The sequence below is a fragment of the Perissodus microlepis genome, chromosome 22, assembly GCF_051167445.1.
Source record: "Perissodus microlepis isolate ML-2025 ecotype Zambia chromosome 22, ASM5116744v1, whole genome shotgun sequence".
Taxonomy (NCBI): domain Eukaryota; kingdom Metazoa; phylum Chordata; class Actinopteri; order Cichliformes; family Cichlidae; genus Perissodus; species Perissodus microlepis.
This window is the reverse complement of record NC_140481.1, coordinates 28707222-28725058: the sequence shown is the minus strand read 5'-3', so window position 1 is coordinate 28725058 and position 17837 is coordinate 28707222. Positions and strand designations below refer to the sequence as shown.

The following is a 17837-nucleotide window of genomic DNA, read 5'->3' as shown; positions in this document are numbered from 1 at the left end:
ATGTGCGTTGAAGGACATGTCCTGGTCAAAAATGACTCCAAGGTTCCTCACAGCGTTACTGGAGGCCAAGGTAATGCCATCCAGAGTATGAATCTGGTTAGATACCATATTTCTAAGATTTTCAGGGCCGAGTACAATAACCTCAGTTTTATCTGAATTAAGAAGCAGAAAGTTAGCGGCCATCCAGGTCTTTATGTCTTTAAGACATTCCTGCAGTTTAACTAATTGGTGTGTGTTATCTGGCTTCATGGACAGATAGAGCTGGGTGTCATCGGCATAGCAGTGAAAATGTATGCTATGTCTTCTAATGATGCTGCCTAAGGGAAGCATGTATAATGTAAACAGAATTGGTCCTAGCACCGAACCCTGTGGAACTCCATAATTAACCTCAGTGTGTGAAGAGGACTCTCCATTTACATGCACAAATTGGAGTCTATTAGATAGATATGATACAAACCACTGCAGTGCAGTACCTGTAATACCTACAGCATGTTCTAATCGCTGTAATAGGATATTATGGTCAACAGTATCGAACGCTGCACTGAGGTCTAGCAGGACAAGCACAGAGATGAGTCCACTGTCAGAGGCCATAACAAGATTATTTGTAACCTTCACTAAAGCTGTTTCTGTGCTGTGATGAGCTCTGAAACCTGACTGAAACTCTTCAAATAAACCATTCCTCTGCAGATGATCTGTTAGCTGTTTGACAACTACTCTTTCAAGGATTTTTGATATGAAAAGAAGGTTGGAGATTGGCCTATAATTAGCTAAGACTGCTGGGTCTAGAGATGGCTTTTTGAGTAAAGGTTTAACTACAGCCAGCTTGAAGGCCTGTGGTACATAGCCGATTATTAGAGATAGGTTGATCATATTTAAGATCGAAGAATTAATTAATGGCAGGACTTCTTTGAGCAGTTTTGTAGGAATGGGGTCTAAAAGACACGTTGATGGTTTGGAGGAAGTAATTATTGAAGTTAACTCAGAAAGATCAATTAGAGAAAAAGAGTCTAACTTAACATCAATGGTACTAAGAGTAGCTGTAGATAATATTACATCTGTGGGATGATTACTGGTAATTTTTTCTCTAATGATAAAAATTTTATTTGTGAAGAAGTTCATGAAGTCATTACTAGTTAACGTTAAAGGGATGGTTGGCTCAACAGAGCTCTGACTTTTTGTCAGCCTGGCTACAGTGCTGAAGAGAAACCTGGGGTTGTTCTTATTTTCTTCAATCAGTGATGAATAGTAAGATGTTCTGGCTTTGCGGAGGGCTTTCTTATAAAGCAGCAAACTATTTCTCCAGGCTAAATGATGATCCTCTAAATTTGTGACACGCCATTTCCTCTCCAGATTACGAGTCATCTGCTTTAGGGTACGTGTTTGAGAATTATACCACGGAGTCAGGTACTTCTGATTAGAGACCTTAGTTTACACTGGAGCTACAGTATCCAGAGTCGTACGTAGTGAGGAGGTGAAATTATTAACAAGATAATCGACCTCTGTTGGGGTAGCGTTCAGATAGCTGCTCTGCTCTGTGTTGGTACAGGGCATTGAAGATGATAACAGTGGGTGGATTATATTCTTAAACTTAGTTACAGCGCTTTCAGAAAGACATCTACTTTGATAAAATCTACTCTCCACCGCTGTGTAATCAATTATTGTAAATGTAAATGTTATCAGGAAATGATCAGACAGCAGAGGGTTTTCAGGAAACACTGTTAAATGTTCAGTTTCTATGCCATATGTTAAAACAAGATCTAGAGTGTGATTAAAGTGGTGGGTGGGTTCTTTTACATTTTGAGAGAAGCCGATTGAGTCTAATAACAGACTAAATGCCATGTTGAGGCTGTCATTTTTAGCATCTACATGGATGTTAAAATCACCCACAATAATTATTTTATTTGAGCTCAGAACTAAATTAGATATAAAGTCTGAGAAATCAGACAGAAACTCTGTGTAAGGCCCAGGTGGACGATAGATGATAACAAGTAAGACTGGTTTCTGAGTTTCACAGCTGGGGTGGACAATGTTAAGCATCAGGCTTTCAAATGAATTAAAAGTCTGTCTTGGTCTTTCATTAATTAATAGGCTGGTGTGAAAAATTGCTGCCACACCGCCCCCTCGGCCTGTGCTTCGAGGTTTCTGCACTGCAAAAAACGATTTTCAAGAAAGTAAAAAAAACCTTGTTTATGGACATTTTTTCTTATTTTTTGCCTAAAAAGAAAATATATTCTTAACAAGCAAGTTTTGGGCAAGAAAATAAAGCTTATTCTAGGAAAATATGTCCAACTTTTCCTTAAAAGGATATTTCAGCTCATCTTGAGCTTTATTTACCAGTTACAAGGCATGACAATGGTTTGGTTGAATTTCCAGAATAAAAATAAGATTATTTTTCTCATTTCAAGAGTAAGGGCACTTAAACAGCTGCTCAGTTTAAGAAATGTATTTATTGACACTAAAGTTTAATATAATTGCTGTCAAATTTGACACAATATGCAGTATATGAACAAAGGCAGGAACTAAAAGCATATGGTAAACATGAAATACAGACCCATTTGAAAAACAGAAACAGCACAACTCATTCACTTTAGGCCATGTCAAACAGAATAATAGATCAGCATCAGTATATCTATACTATGGCAATGCTAAAATCGCATTCAACTGTCAGAATTTATAGAAAAACAACAACTTCATTTTAAAAATTGTCACAAAACTGTCCAAAACAATAACCTGAAAATACAGTTCAAGCATGTAAAGCAGTGTACCTTTTATAAAACATATGTTGAGCTCACGTGTAGTCCAATTACATCACCCAGGTAATATTTCATGACCGCACATGTCATATCTTTGTGTGTGAAACTGTAATATGGAATGAAATCTCATATCATATCATTGTTGGCTGGCTTTCCACCACTGAATCGGTCCTGTATGCCCACATGTTACTCAGATTTCTGTTCACTGCTGATGAGGGTTCCCTCCTAGAACTGCAATTGAGATTAGTTGATTAATTGACTAGTTGCGGATAAGGAAATTAAATACAAGGTACATTGATAATTTCTAAATAATTCTAATGTCAGAAATATACTGCATTTTATAATTTACTCTAAAATATGCATGTTTTCAAGCTGAGTTTAATAAATGGATATTCATTTAATGCTCATTGCTATTTGGCAGCTTAACTGTAGTTTAAAAGCCTTGAAAAATCCTCAAAAACCTAAACTGGGAAAGCTAAACTAAAGAACACAGGAAACATGGAAAATGTTGCAAAAACCTTACAACCTTGAACAAGGAACATAAGACATGAAAACATCAGGGAGGGAACACAGATGATAACACAGGAGAGAATACAGACGATCCGACAAAGAACACACTAAATATACACACACAAAAGGAAACGAGGAATTGGCAGACAGGCACGAAACACAGCTGACACTAATCAGATGAGAAGAGACCAGGAGGAAGCAAAACAGAATACACCGATGCAGGGCAGGGACAGGAATAAACACGAATATCGAACCAGGGACAATACACTGAAGACAAGGGAGGTACAGAGAACACCTAAACACTGGAAATAATTAACAAATAACCAGGAAACTAACTGACACAATGAATATTAATAAACACAAACAACCAAGGAGACTGCGGACCATGACAATTGGTTTATTTAAAACAAAAGTTTAAAAAAATACAAAATGTTGTTTTCTCTAGTAGAAGAAATTAAACACTATCAGAAGATTCTTTATAAATAGATAGCATTGTTGTGGATTATAAGGAATAAGCATTAACATATCTACTGTTAAGCTGTAAAAACAAGTAGACATCTAACATGAATATTTTATATGATTATTTTCAAAGATATCAAAGTATATAGTCAGTCTCACCTTACAGATTTTTGTGTCCTAATCGATCCGCTGCATCGTCCATTGGCAAGGTGGTCGGAGTGTGTTCGAAGAATGTGATACCAAAATTAGCTGTAAACACGATATTCTTTGACACATCCATCTATGCCACAAACTTCATGGAAATCTGGACTATGGCTATGTGCAGAATTAATATGACTCAGTAGGGATTTGAGGGTCAGACCCACAAAAACGATGTAGATAACACAGCGCCAAATCATTTTGTTTTACTGGTCTGTGAACTACTTTTCCGTAAAGTCAAGATAACCAGGATTATTCCATTATGGGGTAGGAATGGCTATCCTAATTCAGTGCCTTATAACAGCTGTAGTAAGTAATAGTACCCACACGTCAGTATTTACAGAACATAATCTAACTAAATAGTCAAATATTTAAATATATATCATTTTTATAGGTATAAAAGAGCGAACTAAACCATTTCCGTACACAACCCCATACTCCTGAGTTGGTACAGCCCACCTTCCCGCCTCTAGCTCCGTGCCTAAGCGGTTGGATTGCAGGATCAGTAATATTTTGGGGTCTGGGTGTAGATGCGATACAGTTGGTACAGTGTGAAGAAATTAAGGCACGCTATGGAAAAACTGGACGAAATAACAATTGCCAACCTGAAAGGTATGTGACTGTTTTGTTTTTTCTATGTTTTGTGTTCTGCTATGTTGCATGTTAAGTCGCTAGCATGGCAGGCTATACCCGGTTGTTAGCTTAGCTTAGCTGTGCGGTTAGCTTAGTTGCATTAGCATTTTTAAATATGCTAGTGCAGAGAGTTATGAAAGAATTCATGTCCAGTTATTAGTTTCAGTGTCTGTGAATTTATTCAACAAGTGTGCAAAGTGCCATAAGTTAATGCCAGTTTTACAGAAATTGTGGGAGTTTCAAATTTCCATTAGTGAAGTTATTTCATTATATACTTTAGCCCAGGAAGCAAAAAAAAAAATACATTTATATGTATACATGCATTTAATTGATGTATCACAAATATATTACTTTTACCAGTCAATAGGAGGAAGGTAATTTAGAACCTGTGGAGCAGTGAGGAGGGAGAATAATGGAATAGAGTCATGGTTTTAAATGGTAAATATTAAATTATGTTTCCTATGTATCCTGTCTGTTACCCAAGCAAAGCTGTCAGCTGGCTTGCACATGAAGATAATGCAATGTAGTGATAATTGGAAACTCCTATTGCAGAAGCAAATGTTGGAGAAGACCTGCTCTCATCACTTTCACGAGATGACATCAAAGATCTGTTTCCTGGTCCTGAACATTTCCTCAGGCGTCGGCTCTATGGCTTGCAGTGCACAAATGTGAAGAAGTAAGTTCTGTCCTGTCGCTGTGTGACAAAACTGAGAACACACCAGCTTGTTTTATGCAGTTTCAAGTAATTCCACCAATACTCACTTAACAGATAGACTGTAGAATCTTCTTTAGTTTTGATTTAAATCAAGTGGCCTACACATTTATTAAATATACATATTTTTTATTGTTCAACACTTTACTGATATTTTGTTGTACTTTCTTTCATATTTAGAGACCTAAAGTTCTTGTGCAATTTTATGTGAAATTAGCCCTATGTACACTGTATTTTAGAACAAGACTGCTGCTGAAAAAACGCTAACAACTACTGGAGATGGTGACTTCTCCAGAGAGGAACCCAGCACTTCTAAGTTTGTGACTATGTCCAACCCAGAGTACATAGTCTTCACAGACAGTGAACTTGAGCAAGCTCGACATTCCTACTTTGAAAAGAAGTGGCTGGGGACAGAGTGTGCTGAACCTTTGTCAAAGGAACTCTTTTGTCGACTCGTAAGAAACACCATGACAAACATGATTTCGATAGCAAGAGCAGCTGAGGACTCCAGACACCCCAGCAAACATGAGGTTGATGCCATGGCAAAGCGATTAATGGAGTACTACCCAATGCTTAAAGAAACGTGTGGTGAGTGGGTAAGTAGCATTTGCTCAATACCACTCTGTGTTAATCATGAGTGATGTATCTTATCATCTTTTAATTTTTATCGTTTGTACCTGTTAGGAGCATGTTGCTAAAAAGCTAATGAAGAGACTCTCCAATGTCAAAAGTCCAAAGAAGGGCAAAAAACCTCCTGCGAAGAAGCCAAGAAAGGATGGGAATGAAAGCGTTGCAAAAAGTGACAGCAGTGGGGAGTCCAGTGCATCAACTATTATTCTAGATAAATCACCAGTTAGATCGATGGGCACCCCAGTGCACCACCAGGATGGCAGTGATGAAGAATGTAAGTATAATATAATGCACCCTCTTATTACACCCTGAGTGTAAATGTGGTTTGGACAATACTTTTTGTTTTTTTGTTAAAAATTCTGCTAACAATGGAACACAACTACTTCACTGTTTATCTTGGAATCTTTGTGTTCCATGTAATAGTGACAACTTGACAGGATGAATGAACAATTTTAAGATAGGTGGTTAGTTAATTTGTTGATCTAATTTACAGATATATTTTGGTATTTTTGTTTTATTGTTTTGCACCAATAACAGATATATAAAGCCTTACTGTGGCAATAAATGATTTACACACCTCTGCTCTATGTGTTTAGCTGGTTCAGCTGACTTCTTTGACAGCCAAAAAACCCAGGCAAGACACTACAAGACACTTCAAGAAATATACAAGACCAAAAAAACCGAACAAAGCTGCTGTTACCCAACTGCTGAACCTGGAGTTTGAGTCTAGAAGACAATTCATTAACTCTGATGCTATAAAGGAGCAGGACAGAGCAGTGAAGATACTAGAGGCATATCCTTGTTTCAGAGAACTGGATCATGTAAGCAGCACTTATTTCTTTTAGCCATCCTGTTATTCCTTTGGGGACATTTTGATATGATTTTCAAATTTCTTAAATACTGGCCCTCATGTTTAAGTTGTTATCACTTATTGTCAAGACCAGATACAGAGCTAGACAGATCTATCTCAGTTGGGTTTCTGTCTGTATTTTTCAGGTCCTTGATGAGCTGCGGAGAATTATTCAACCATCCAACTTGAAATACTTTTCTGAGATGAAGGATAGATGGGAAATCTTCTACTCGAAGGTGCAGTTTTATGGTGTCATGAAGAAAGTTATGAAGCCGCCAAAAACTTTGGATGGAGGTAATGCTACAGTATCTTGATTTGTCTACATTTATGCTTTTCAGATTACATTATTTGCTATGCTTAATGGTGTTACCCTGTCTTATTTTTCTTTTTTCAAACCAGTGGAACATGCAGCAGCTGTGTTCAGAGCCCTTCCCATGCTTTTCCCTTCCAGCACAGTACCACCTAAGAAGCTGGGCATCTGCTTTTTTCCATGTCCTAAAGGTAAGGCTGCAATATTCTATGTGTATATATTGTTGAATTTTGCAGTTACTCATGTTTTCATTTTATATATTTTACTGTGGAGTCAGTCAAATATTCTTAAAGTTCAGATCCCCATAACATGTTGATGTTAATAAAACCTACAAAAAAAGTTGATCCATTTTAAACTGTAATGCAACTCAAAAATTGTGTTTCTTACGGTCTTGTTCTAATCCTCTTTTTTTCTGTCATGTAGACTTCAGAAGACCCTGAAGGCTACCTGCGTCAGCGACCCCTGGCTTGTCCAGTTCTGCTTGTCTCTGAAGGCAACTGCATGATAGCTGTTGGAACCACACCAGTGAGCACTTTTGACCGGAAGGATCTTAATGAGGGACTGCTCTATCTGATGGCATATTACTATGCCCTCCACCTCACATATCCAAAGTGCATTTCCACGCTGCTGTCTGTCTTGCAAACTGAAATACTCAAAGACTCCATCCATGACCGAGACTCAACCCCCTCTTACAAGAAGGCGCTTGGTGAGTGGAAGTCATTCATTGAGTGAGTCTCTCAGATGACAGACTCCATTTGCCTTGTTTATCAGACTCAGTGTTAGTCAGTGAGGTTGTTTTTTTTTCTCTAGAAAAGTTGTTCAAATGTAAAACACATGTTTGTTTGTGTGGTCGTTAAACTTGTTCTTCTAAAATGTTATGTAATATAGGATTTGAAATAGTGATTGTTTTAAGCTTCAGCAAAATTTATTTTTGATACCAGCCATGAGTGTGTTATACTGTTATTATTCATGTTAAGAGTATCTGGAATATGCACTTCTTATATTGGCCATGTTACACAGTACCCTGCTGAAATGTATAATTTTAGACATGATTCTCCTGGAACAGACCTCAGTGAGTTACTGACCCATTGCTGTGTCAATAAAAGCGCAAAATCTAAGAGTGCTTTTGCTGTCTTAATTTAAGATGAATTCCCTTATTTTTAGTAGCTTTTTGAAGAGATGGTGTCTTATTCTCAGGAATTTTTGCTGATTATTGTTCTCAGAGTCGAAACATAATTCTTATAGTTAGCTCAATCAAGAAAGAAACAATTCAGTTTTAAGAAAATTTGTCCTATAGTAAGATGTTTTTTTTATGTGAAAAATCTAAATTAAGGTGTAGAATCTTAAAGTAAGCAAATAATTCTTGAAAACAGCTTGTTCAAGAAAGCATAATACTCATTTTAGGTACAGATTTTCGAAATATCAAAGTGTCTTTTACTTATAATAAGTCACATTTTCTTCAAATAAGCATACATTTTAGACAATTTTGTCTAGTTAAAAGGCATATGGCAGTTAGATTAATTTGCTAGTTTTAAGAATTCTAGTCAAGCAACTTTTGCTTACCCCATTGGCAGATTTTTTTTGCTCAAAACAAGAAAATTTTGTCAGATTTAAGAATATTTGGCTTGTTTCAAGTATAGCTGTTTTTGCAGTGTGGTAGTTAGAATGACTCGGGGGTGTTGATTCATTTAAACTAACATAATCATCCTGCTGCAACCAGGTTTCTGTAAGGCAGAGTAAATCAATTTGTTGATCAATTATTAAGTCATGTACTAACAGAGACTTGGAGGAGAGAGACCTAATATTTAATTATCCACATTTCACTGTTTTACTCTTTGGTTCAGATGTGGATACTGTACTGTTCTTTCTTTGTAATTGTTTATGTTTAAGTTGTTTGTTGCTGGTTTTTAGTTTGTTTTCTGTCTTTTTGGAAGCTGACACAGTCTCTATGGAGATGGGTTTTTGGGGGGGGGGTAGCAGGAGGAGAGAAGCTGCAGAGAGGCGTGTAAGACTGCAACTCTGCTTCCTGGTCCCAACTCTGGATAGTCATATTTTGGGGGGTTTAATAAATTTGTCCATATTTCTAGAAATGAGAGCTGCTCCATCCAAAGTGGGATGGATGCCGTCTCTCCTAACAAGACCAGGTTTCCTCCAGAAGGTTTGCCAATTATCTATGAAGCCCACATCGTTTCTGGGACACCACTCAGACAGCCAGCAATTTAAGGAGAACATGCGGCTAAACATGTCACTCCTGGTCTGATTGGGGAGGGGACCAGAGAAAACTACAGAGTCCGACATTGTTTTAGCAAAGTTGCACATCGATTCAATATTGATTTTAGTGACCTCCGATTGGCGTAACCGGGTGTCATTACTGCCGACGTGAATTATGATTTTACTGAATTTACGTTTACCCTTAGCCAGCAGTTTTAAATTTCCTTCAATGTCGCCTGCTCTGGCCCCTGGAAGACAATTGACTATGGTTGCCGGTGTCTCTAGCTTCACATGTCTGAGAACAGAATCACCAATTACCAGAGTTTGACCCCCGGCGGGTGTGTCACCGAGTGGGGAAAAACGGTTAGACACATGAACGGGTTGGTGGTGTACCTGGGGCTTCTGTTTAGGACTATGCTTCCTCCTCACCGTGACCCAGCCGCCCTCTTTCCCCAGCTGCTTGGGGTCTGCCGGGGAACAGCTAGCGGGGCCTACGCTATCTTCGGCTGCACCAGCTACAGGGGCCTGGCTAGCTACGGGTGAATGAAGGGTGCGAAGCCGAGTCTCCAATTCAGTAATCCTGGCCTCCAGAGCTGCAAATATGCTACATTTGTTACAGATATCATTACTGCTAAAGGAGGCCGAGGAGTAGCTAAACATCTGACACAATGAGCAAGAAAGTGCAGGAGGGACAGGTGAAGTAGCCATGGTGCTAACGAGTCGGCTACGAGCTAAGCTAAGCTAGCGAAACAGTACAGAGACAGTGAGTGAATACTTTGGCTATAAATTAGGTAGTGAGTACACAGAAAGTGTGCTTCGGATGAAGCACGTGAAGATTATACTATGAAAGAAGAATGTATTTAAAAGTTGTTAATTAAATTGCTAAGCAAATAAGCTACTCAGAAACACCACTGTGTTTGAGCAGGAACAGGAAGTGATACTCTACCGCAGAGCGAGCGAACAGCGAAATTTACGTTGAGTAGTGTGAAGAGAAAAGTTATTAGAAAGGCAAATGAAGTCACACTCAGATATCTAATTTTTACATGCGCATGGGCGGTCAGTCCGATCTGCTCTGCTGTCAAAGTGCGCACAACAGATGTGACAGAAAAACCGCCCAGGGCTCTCAGCGCATTCTTTATTTATACTCCAAGTGAGCTTTCAAGGAAGTGGGAGTGGTATGTTCAGTATACAAAAACGTTTCCATAATAGGAGAAACCTTTAGCTTGTCTGTTGAAATAGGAGATAGCTTGGTATGTATAGAAACTTAAACATTTCCTTAAAAGGAGAGTGAGAGAGGGGGGTGACCGTTAACTCAGGATGTAGTATGTATGTCACCGCATTCCTCTACACATCTGGTTCCAACTCACGAGCTCTCCTATCTTAAATGAAGCTACAACTAAACAATCACAAAACTAAAAAATCTCTTATCATTCCCTCCTGTTTGTAGCGATTTTAAGCAAATACATCAATGTGTTTCAGACACAGACCCTACATTGTGAGTGCTTTCGGTCTGGTCGTCATAAAATGTGTATCATTCAAACATAATCATTCATCACATTAGTTTCATACTCATCGTCTTCTCCTTCTTCCTCGTCTGGCACAGTAACATATGCAACAAGAGATTGGGATATCATTCTTGATACCATTCCTCTTACACAGGGGATAATGCATGTAGTAAAGATACAAAACATGATAAGTATTAGGGCAATAAACATTAAAACCTTAAACATCAGTGTTCTCCATGAGCCGCTCATAAACCAATTCCACCAATTACTTTGTGAATTTGCCCAATCGGTTACCTGTGCCTGTTTAACGTTTCTAAGTAATTGTAGAGCATTTGTCATATTATCAGAATGCACATTGTCTGGAATATATGTACAACAAGTTATATTAAACAAAACACAGTCCGCGCTTTTCTGCCAAGATCATGTCCAGGGCAACTCGGTGTTGCATAACAGTTATTCTTATGGCATCAATTTCCTGATTTTGCTCTTTGTTGATGCTGGTCGATGCATTTAAAAACAGTCCAAAACTATAGTCCAATAGTCAGGAGGTCGCTGTGGTTTAGGACAATTCCTGAATATTGATAACCTAGACTGGCAAAGCTTGCTGCGCATGTCACTTGAATCATGTTCATAAGTCTGCCATATAATGTAGCATGCTGTGTTGTAGCAGGCATGCGTGAGCATATATAACAATCTTTGTCTTCTTTGCGATTATATATGTATCTATACCAGGCGTTGTTCATCCAGGGATGGATGTGGTCCTGTGTCACTTCAGCCAGGTGTGAGTTGTCATATGTCCATGCTCTTCTATGCATGTTGGCTTCTTGATCCTTTAAGTGCATCAGGGTCCATGCTGTAAGCAGCAGGGCCAAGGTGGTAAGCAGAATAATCTTCATGATGACCAGACACACCGATTTACTCTGGTGAGTAGACTACAGGCAAGAAGTAGAAGGCGGGATATACCCAATCAGCCCTCCCTTCACTTGTAGATCACCAAAGAGTCGGGATGGTGGTGTCTTTAGGTTGTGCTGTCACTCACTTCCATTTTTGCAATGGCTCTGGTGGATCCAAGAGGGCCTCTCAGCGTTTTTGCAAGCTGTTGGCGTCGTTAGGAGTACTTGGTATGGACCTTCCCACCGGGATGGGTTCCAATTCTTTCTCTGGAGTACTCGTATAAGGACCCAATCGCCTGGTTTTAATCTGCAAGAGACTTGAGAAGCGTCGCACGGCAGTTCAAAACAATATCCCTATTTTCTACTAGTTTTGCCATTCTTTCTACTAAAGTTGTCTTTCTAACAGATTTATCTATTGGTTCACTTTCATCAATTCATGCATCTTTTCACTGAGGTCTGATTCAAACTATCTTACTTCTGATTCTTTCCAAAAATAATTTCACATGTAACAATTTATATATGTGTGTTTTCTATTTTTGTTTACCTCTTTATTGTGATCTGGTGGACATCTCTAAACACCATCATGAGTTCAGGCTTCAATTTCAACCCAATTATACTCCTCTGGGCTTCACCTTCCCACTGGCCCCTGTACCCTTCTCAAAGTGTCCTTTGTTGTCTTAAATCTCCAGCAAACACAATCTGTTTCTTCTCTGTTTCTTCCTTTTAGATTAAGTCCCAGCCAGGCAAAATATCACATTCAGTGCCTTTAAACAGTCATGTCACACTGTTCTTACCAGCCTGCTGTTAATTCTTCAATTCCACGATATTCTGTTGGTCTTCATCAGGAGATTGACTGTCCTTTGAGCTTCTTTTCAGGATCGGGACAAGTGGGAGGTCAAGCTATAAAATTTTAAGCCAAACTTTGGCTTGTTTTCTCCCAATTATGTTAATCTATGGTTTTGCTGCTATGCTCAAAATTCTAGGTTGAGAAAAGTCCACCTTTATTTATTTGTGACCTATATTGACACACTAAACCATACCATTAATATCATTTTCATTTCTTTTCTTAAAGCCTCCATTTGCTTCATCTGGCTAGAGTCTGTCTCTTCTGTTTTTCTCTCTGGGTGCTCACTCCCTCTATGGGCATGCAAAGTTCCTGTCACACACACACTTCCTGTTACTCTCTTTTGTGTTTCTACAGGCTAATCAAACTCATTTTGTATTTACAGTCTACAAACCCTCTGTAATTCTACTAACTTTTAATCTAAAATGTAACGTCATTCACACAATAATTTCATAATCCTCTCACACACACTGCCTTTTAAATAAACTAAACTCTTTGCATTTTTATCTATTTCAGACATTTTCTGAGTCTCTGTTTTATGGTGCTGTTAGTTCTCTCTACTAACCCTGCACTCCATAGATGATAAGCACAATGATTTCTTATGCTGAATCCTAGTGCTTCAGAGACCTTACTGATCACATCATTGACAAAATGTGTCCCATTGTCTGATCTTATCAGAGAAGGGATACCATATGTTGGAATAAAATGATTACATAAACATTTTGCAATGAAGATTGCCTCTGCTTTCACTGGATATATCTCTGGTCAGTTTGAAAACACATCTATGATCACTAAGGCATATTTTAATCCTTGACATTCATTCAATTCAATAAAATCCATGTGGATGGTGTGGAGAACTGGCCTCTCTTAGGTCTTAAGTTTCCTTGTGAGTTGTGTTTTTGACAGAATAGGCATGTTCTTACAAATTTTTCGCTGAAGTTTCAAAATTTATAGTGTAAAAGTATTATTTATCTATACTATATTTCCCTCCTGTTGACACATGTATTACTTCATGTGTCACTACAGCCGCTGTCCTGTGTAACGACTCTGGTAATATTGGTTTTCCATCACAGACCATTAAGTCATCTTTCAGTTGTGCTCCACATTTCAGCCACTTGTTCTGTTCAGTGATTGTTGCAGCTTTTTGTTCGGTTTTTAGTACATCAAGTGGTATTTGTGTACAATGTTCGGATGTTAGAAGCGTTATCGTTTGTTGTGCAGCCTGCTTTGCTGTTTGATCTGCAAAATTATTTCCTTTTGTGACAATAAAATTGTCTTTTTGATGTGCTGCACATTTACAAAGTGCCAATTGTTTTGGCAAGCTAATCACTTCCAATAAGATTTTTAATAAGCTGCCGTGTTGCACGGGGTTATCCGTAGAGGTGACCATACCTCTGTTATGCCAAATTTTGGCAAAGTGGTGCACTGCTGAAAAAACAAACTGGCTGTCAGTGTACATATTTATATTTTGGCCTACGTGCAATTCATATGCACATATGACTGCATACGTGCAGCCGACTCTTTTACTGCCTCTGCTGCGGCTGCACAGGCTTGCATATGCAGGCAGGCCTGACGCTACAGAGTCTAATTTACACGAGTCTAAATTTCACCAGGAATGTTAACGAGCGTTGTTTTTCTCCAAATGCCTGTGTTATCACAGCTTTCATATAACCTGCTCCTCTATCTACACGTAAGTAGAAAGGCTTATCATAGTCAGGCAGTGCTAAAACTGTATCTGTCTGTAATGCCTATTTTTAAACAACTGAATGCTTCTTCTGTCTTCTCTATAGATGCAACATTACATCTTCACTTAATGCATTTTTAGATAATTTCTAGTTTTTCAAAGAATCCACCCATCTCACCCATCTCACACATTTCAAACTTTGAAGTTAGGGTTTTTATATATATATATTTTAAACTTTGAATTGCTCACAGTTCTAAAACTAGGCATTTGTAAATCATATGCCTAATCACTATGTGTCACTGTGATCCACAAGTATGGTCACAAATTCGCTTCCAAATCAACAAAATAAAATAATCAAACAAAAACAAAAAACATACATGAGTCAGGACACAAAAGAAAAATGCTGCTACTGAAACAGAGCAGAAGTGTGAGGGAAAAACTGAGCTCACAGACAGCTGCGTGTGTTGGCTTTTAATGCAGCTTCTGCTCTAAAAACAAATAAATAAAAATAAAAGAAAATGTGTAACATGCTCATCAACTTAGCGGTGTCCACATATTTAATTCAACTTCTCAATCCTGTAGCTTTAGCTGTTGTCTACAGGGTTTGGCTTATTAGTTGTTATTATAGGTGTGCTCTATATCTCAGTAATATTTTATCCAGGATAAATGACAGATGTTTAAGCAGGTCAAGTGCCTCTATGCACGTAATTAGTTTAGATAGTTTCTTTATTTTCTTCATCTCATGTGTCATTATACTGAGTTTGAGCAAACCTTAAGCTTGATGCAGATTACTTCATAACAATCATCCACTTCACATCATAACTGACTAGGTTGCTTCTCATTATTAATATTATGTCATTATTAATATTATCATCTTTTTCTTTCTATATTATGACAATAGTATACTACAATATTTTATTAGTGTATACCACTATACTACTACTGAGCCAATTTAATAGTTAGGATCATCTTACTCAGCAAACAGATAATTTAGAATTCATCCAATCTGTACAAATTTGCTTTTCTCTAAACAGGTTTGCACCTACTTCTTAGACTGGTCTTCTGTTTGTCTCATCTCAGATCCAACCTTCAGTCACATTCATTCTCTCTGTTGCGTGACGAACCAAGCAATTTATTATTATATATTTTATATTTTATTTTGTATCCATCAAGGGCTTCGGGTGATCTGCAGTTTCACCCTTTCCCAAGCTGGAGACATTTACCTTTTCACACACTTTCCTTGGCTGAACAATGACACAGCCCTAATGTACCTTATGCATCTCTCTATTTTATTTAAAAGGTTTTCGTGTGAATTATTTCCTTTTATTGATTTTATACATTCTGGGCATGATTGTCATGCCAACTATGTTTCATTGTTAATATCAGCTTACAGGTTGTTATCCTTCCTATTATTAGTTTCAATACGGTAAAAATAAGTTCTAATATAATTTTGTCTTTATTTATTTTATTTTTGTACTTCTTATATTTATATCTATTCGGTGGGGTCTGTTTCCAACCTTTTTAAACTACTTTAAACTATTTTGATCCCTAGTTTTCACTTAATAAGGGTTTTGTCAGTCACTGCACTGTAGTGTGACCTGATGCTGATTTTACTATTAGAGTATCTTCTGAGAATTGTACTTCCTGTGGTCTTCTGTTCAAAACGGTTTTACATACTCCTGTATCACATAACATCTGCACTGGTTTGCTATTAACATATACTGTCAGTGTAGGTTTGCCTTTTACTTCAGACACTAATTGATAGACAGTAAATACTTCTGCGTCACTTTTATCATTTTCATTTGGCTTTTTCTCATTTAGTCATTCATTTGAATATTGCCGTTTGTCTGTTTTATGTCTGCAATCTCTGCCGAAATGCCCTTCCTTGCCACAATTCCAGCACGTATTATCTCTTTCTTCACTTCTTTCGCGTAAGTCTGTCTGTCCTACATATCTCTGGCCCTTTCCTCTAAATCCTCCTCTGTCCCTGTCTGTTACCTCTCCACCTTCTCCACCTTCCCCTGCGGGATGGCCGTATCTGGGGTTTAGTACTGCTATCATGGGAAAAATGCCGGGAGGACCAGGTGGATCAACATCACCTCCCATATCTCCTCCGTAGCGATCTTTTCCTATTTTTTTTTTTTTTTCTGTGGATTTTCACCTAGTGCTATTTTATCTAACATGTTTTGTGCCTCTGCATAAGGACCAGGTTGAGGTCTGAACGGATCACAGGATTGTTTAAGGGGGGTCGCAGCAGCGGAAGTGGGGGCTGGTTTCACAGCAGCAAAAGTGGGGGTCGGCCTCGCAGCAGCGAGTGGAGCATATGGTGGGGGGTCTAATACCTCTGCCTTTTCTTTCTTCTTTTCTTGTTTCTTTTGTTTATTCTCACATCGTCTATCTGCCTCTCTCTTCCATGCTTGGAAATATTCTAATTCTTACGTGCGTTTTCCTTCTTTCTTTATTTTGTCTCTCCTATTTCTTTCAGTAATGCTTCTTTAAGTTGTATTAATGCAGATGGGCTACATTCTCATTTAGTCTTTTTAGAATTTCTCCATCTTTGCACACTAATTTGTCCGGCGCCTGGACACTTTTTTCCTAACCACTGTTCGTCAACAGTAAACTTAGTGGGCTGATTACCCATTAAAACAGAACTGCAGAGCCTTCTCTGGTATTAGACTTAAAGAGTGGTTACTGACTACGCCCTTCTACTCCACTCTAATTAGTGGAGCGGTGTCAGTTTTGTGAGGCGGAACTCAACCGTTCTCTTTTGTCACCAGTACTTCAGCTACTGACAGGAAATAAAATGACAATAACAATGAGAGTGATTCAGCAGCGTATTTGTGCTGTTTAAATCAATTCACTCTCAACACACAGAAAACACAAACATTTAAACAGACATTTCACACAATCGCGCAGACCTTTTCGGAAGGCCAGTCCTAAAGCTTTTATTTTGAAAATCCTTTCGGCGGATCAGTCCAACGCTTTTATTTTGAAAATCCGTTCGGTGGATCACCCCAACGCGTTTATTTTGAAAATCCGTTCGGTGGATCACCCCAGCGCTTTTACAAATCCGTGCAGTGGATTAGACTAATTACACCCTTTCGGCGGGTGAGACCAAAGTTCGTTTTACGCGAGTGTAAATGAGTGACTTCCTTTACCTTCCCAAGATTCTCTGGCTATGTTGAAAGTCAGCCACTGGATCCCAGCGTCGTGGACCACTTGATAAAACACTGGCCAGGAATCGAATTTTAGCGTCCCTGGACTTTTTCACTCCTACCTAGAGGACAGATTTCAGTGCAGCTTTCCACGACGGCAGGACACAGCGGCCGATGCTTCCTCTCCGGCTCGGAGGACCAAGAAAATGTGAAGAGAAAAGTTATTAGAAAGGCAAATGAAGTCACACTCAGATATCTAATTTTTACATGCGTATGGGCGGTCAGTCCGATCTGCTCTGCTGTCAAAGTGCGCACAACAGATGTGACAGAAAAACCGCCCAGGGCTCTCAGCGCATTCTTTATTTATACTCCAAGTGAGCTTTCAAGGAAGTGGGAGTGGTATGTTCAGTATACAAAAACGTTTCCATAATAGGAGAAACCTTTAGCTTGTCTGTTGAAATAGGAGATAGCTTGGTATGTATAGAAACTT

At 38.5% G+C, this 17837-nt stretch overlaps 1 protein-coding gene and 1 pseudogene across 1 annotated transcript in view; one reads left to right on the top strand and one right to left on the bottom strand.

The window, feature by feature from the left end:
* LOC146363413 (major histocompatibility complex class I-related protein 1-like) overlaps positions 1-17837 on the bottom strand; it is a 228372-nt gene that overhangs the window by 40146 nt on the left and 170389 nt on the right. The window lies entirely within an intron of this gene.
* Positions 3784-8173, top strand: LOC146363424 (uncharacterized; annotated as a pseudogene).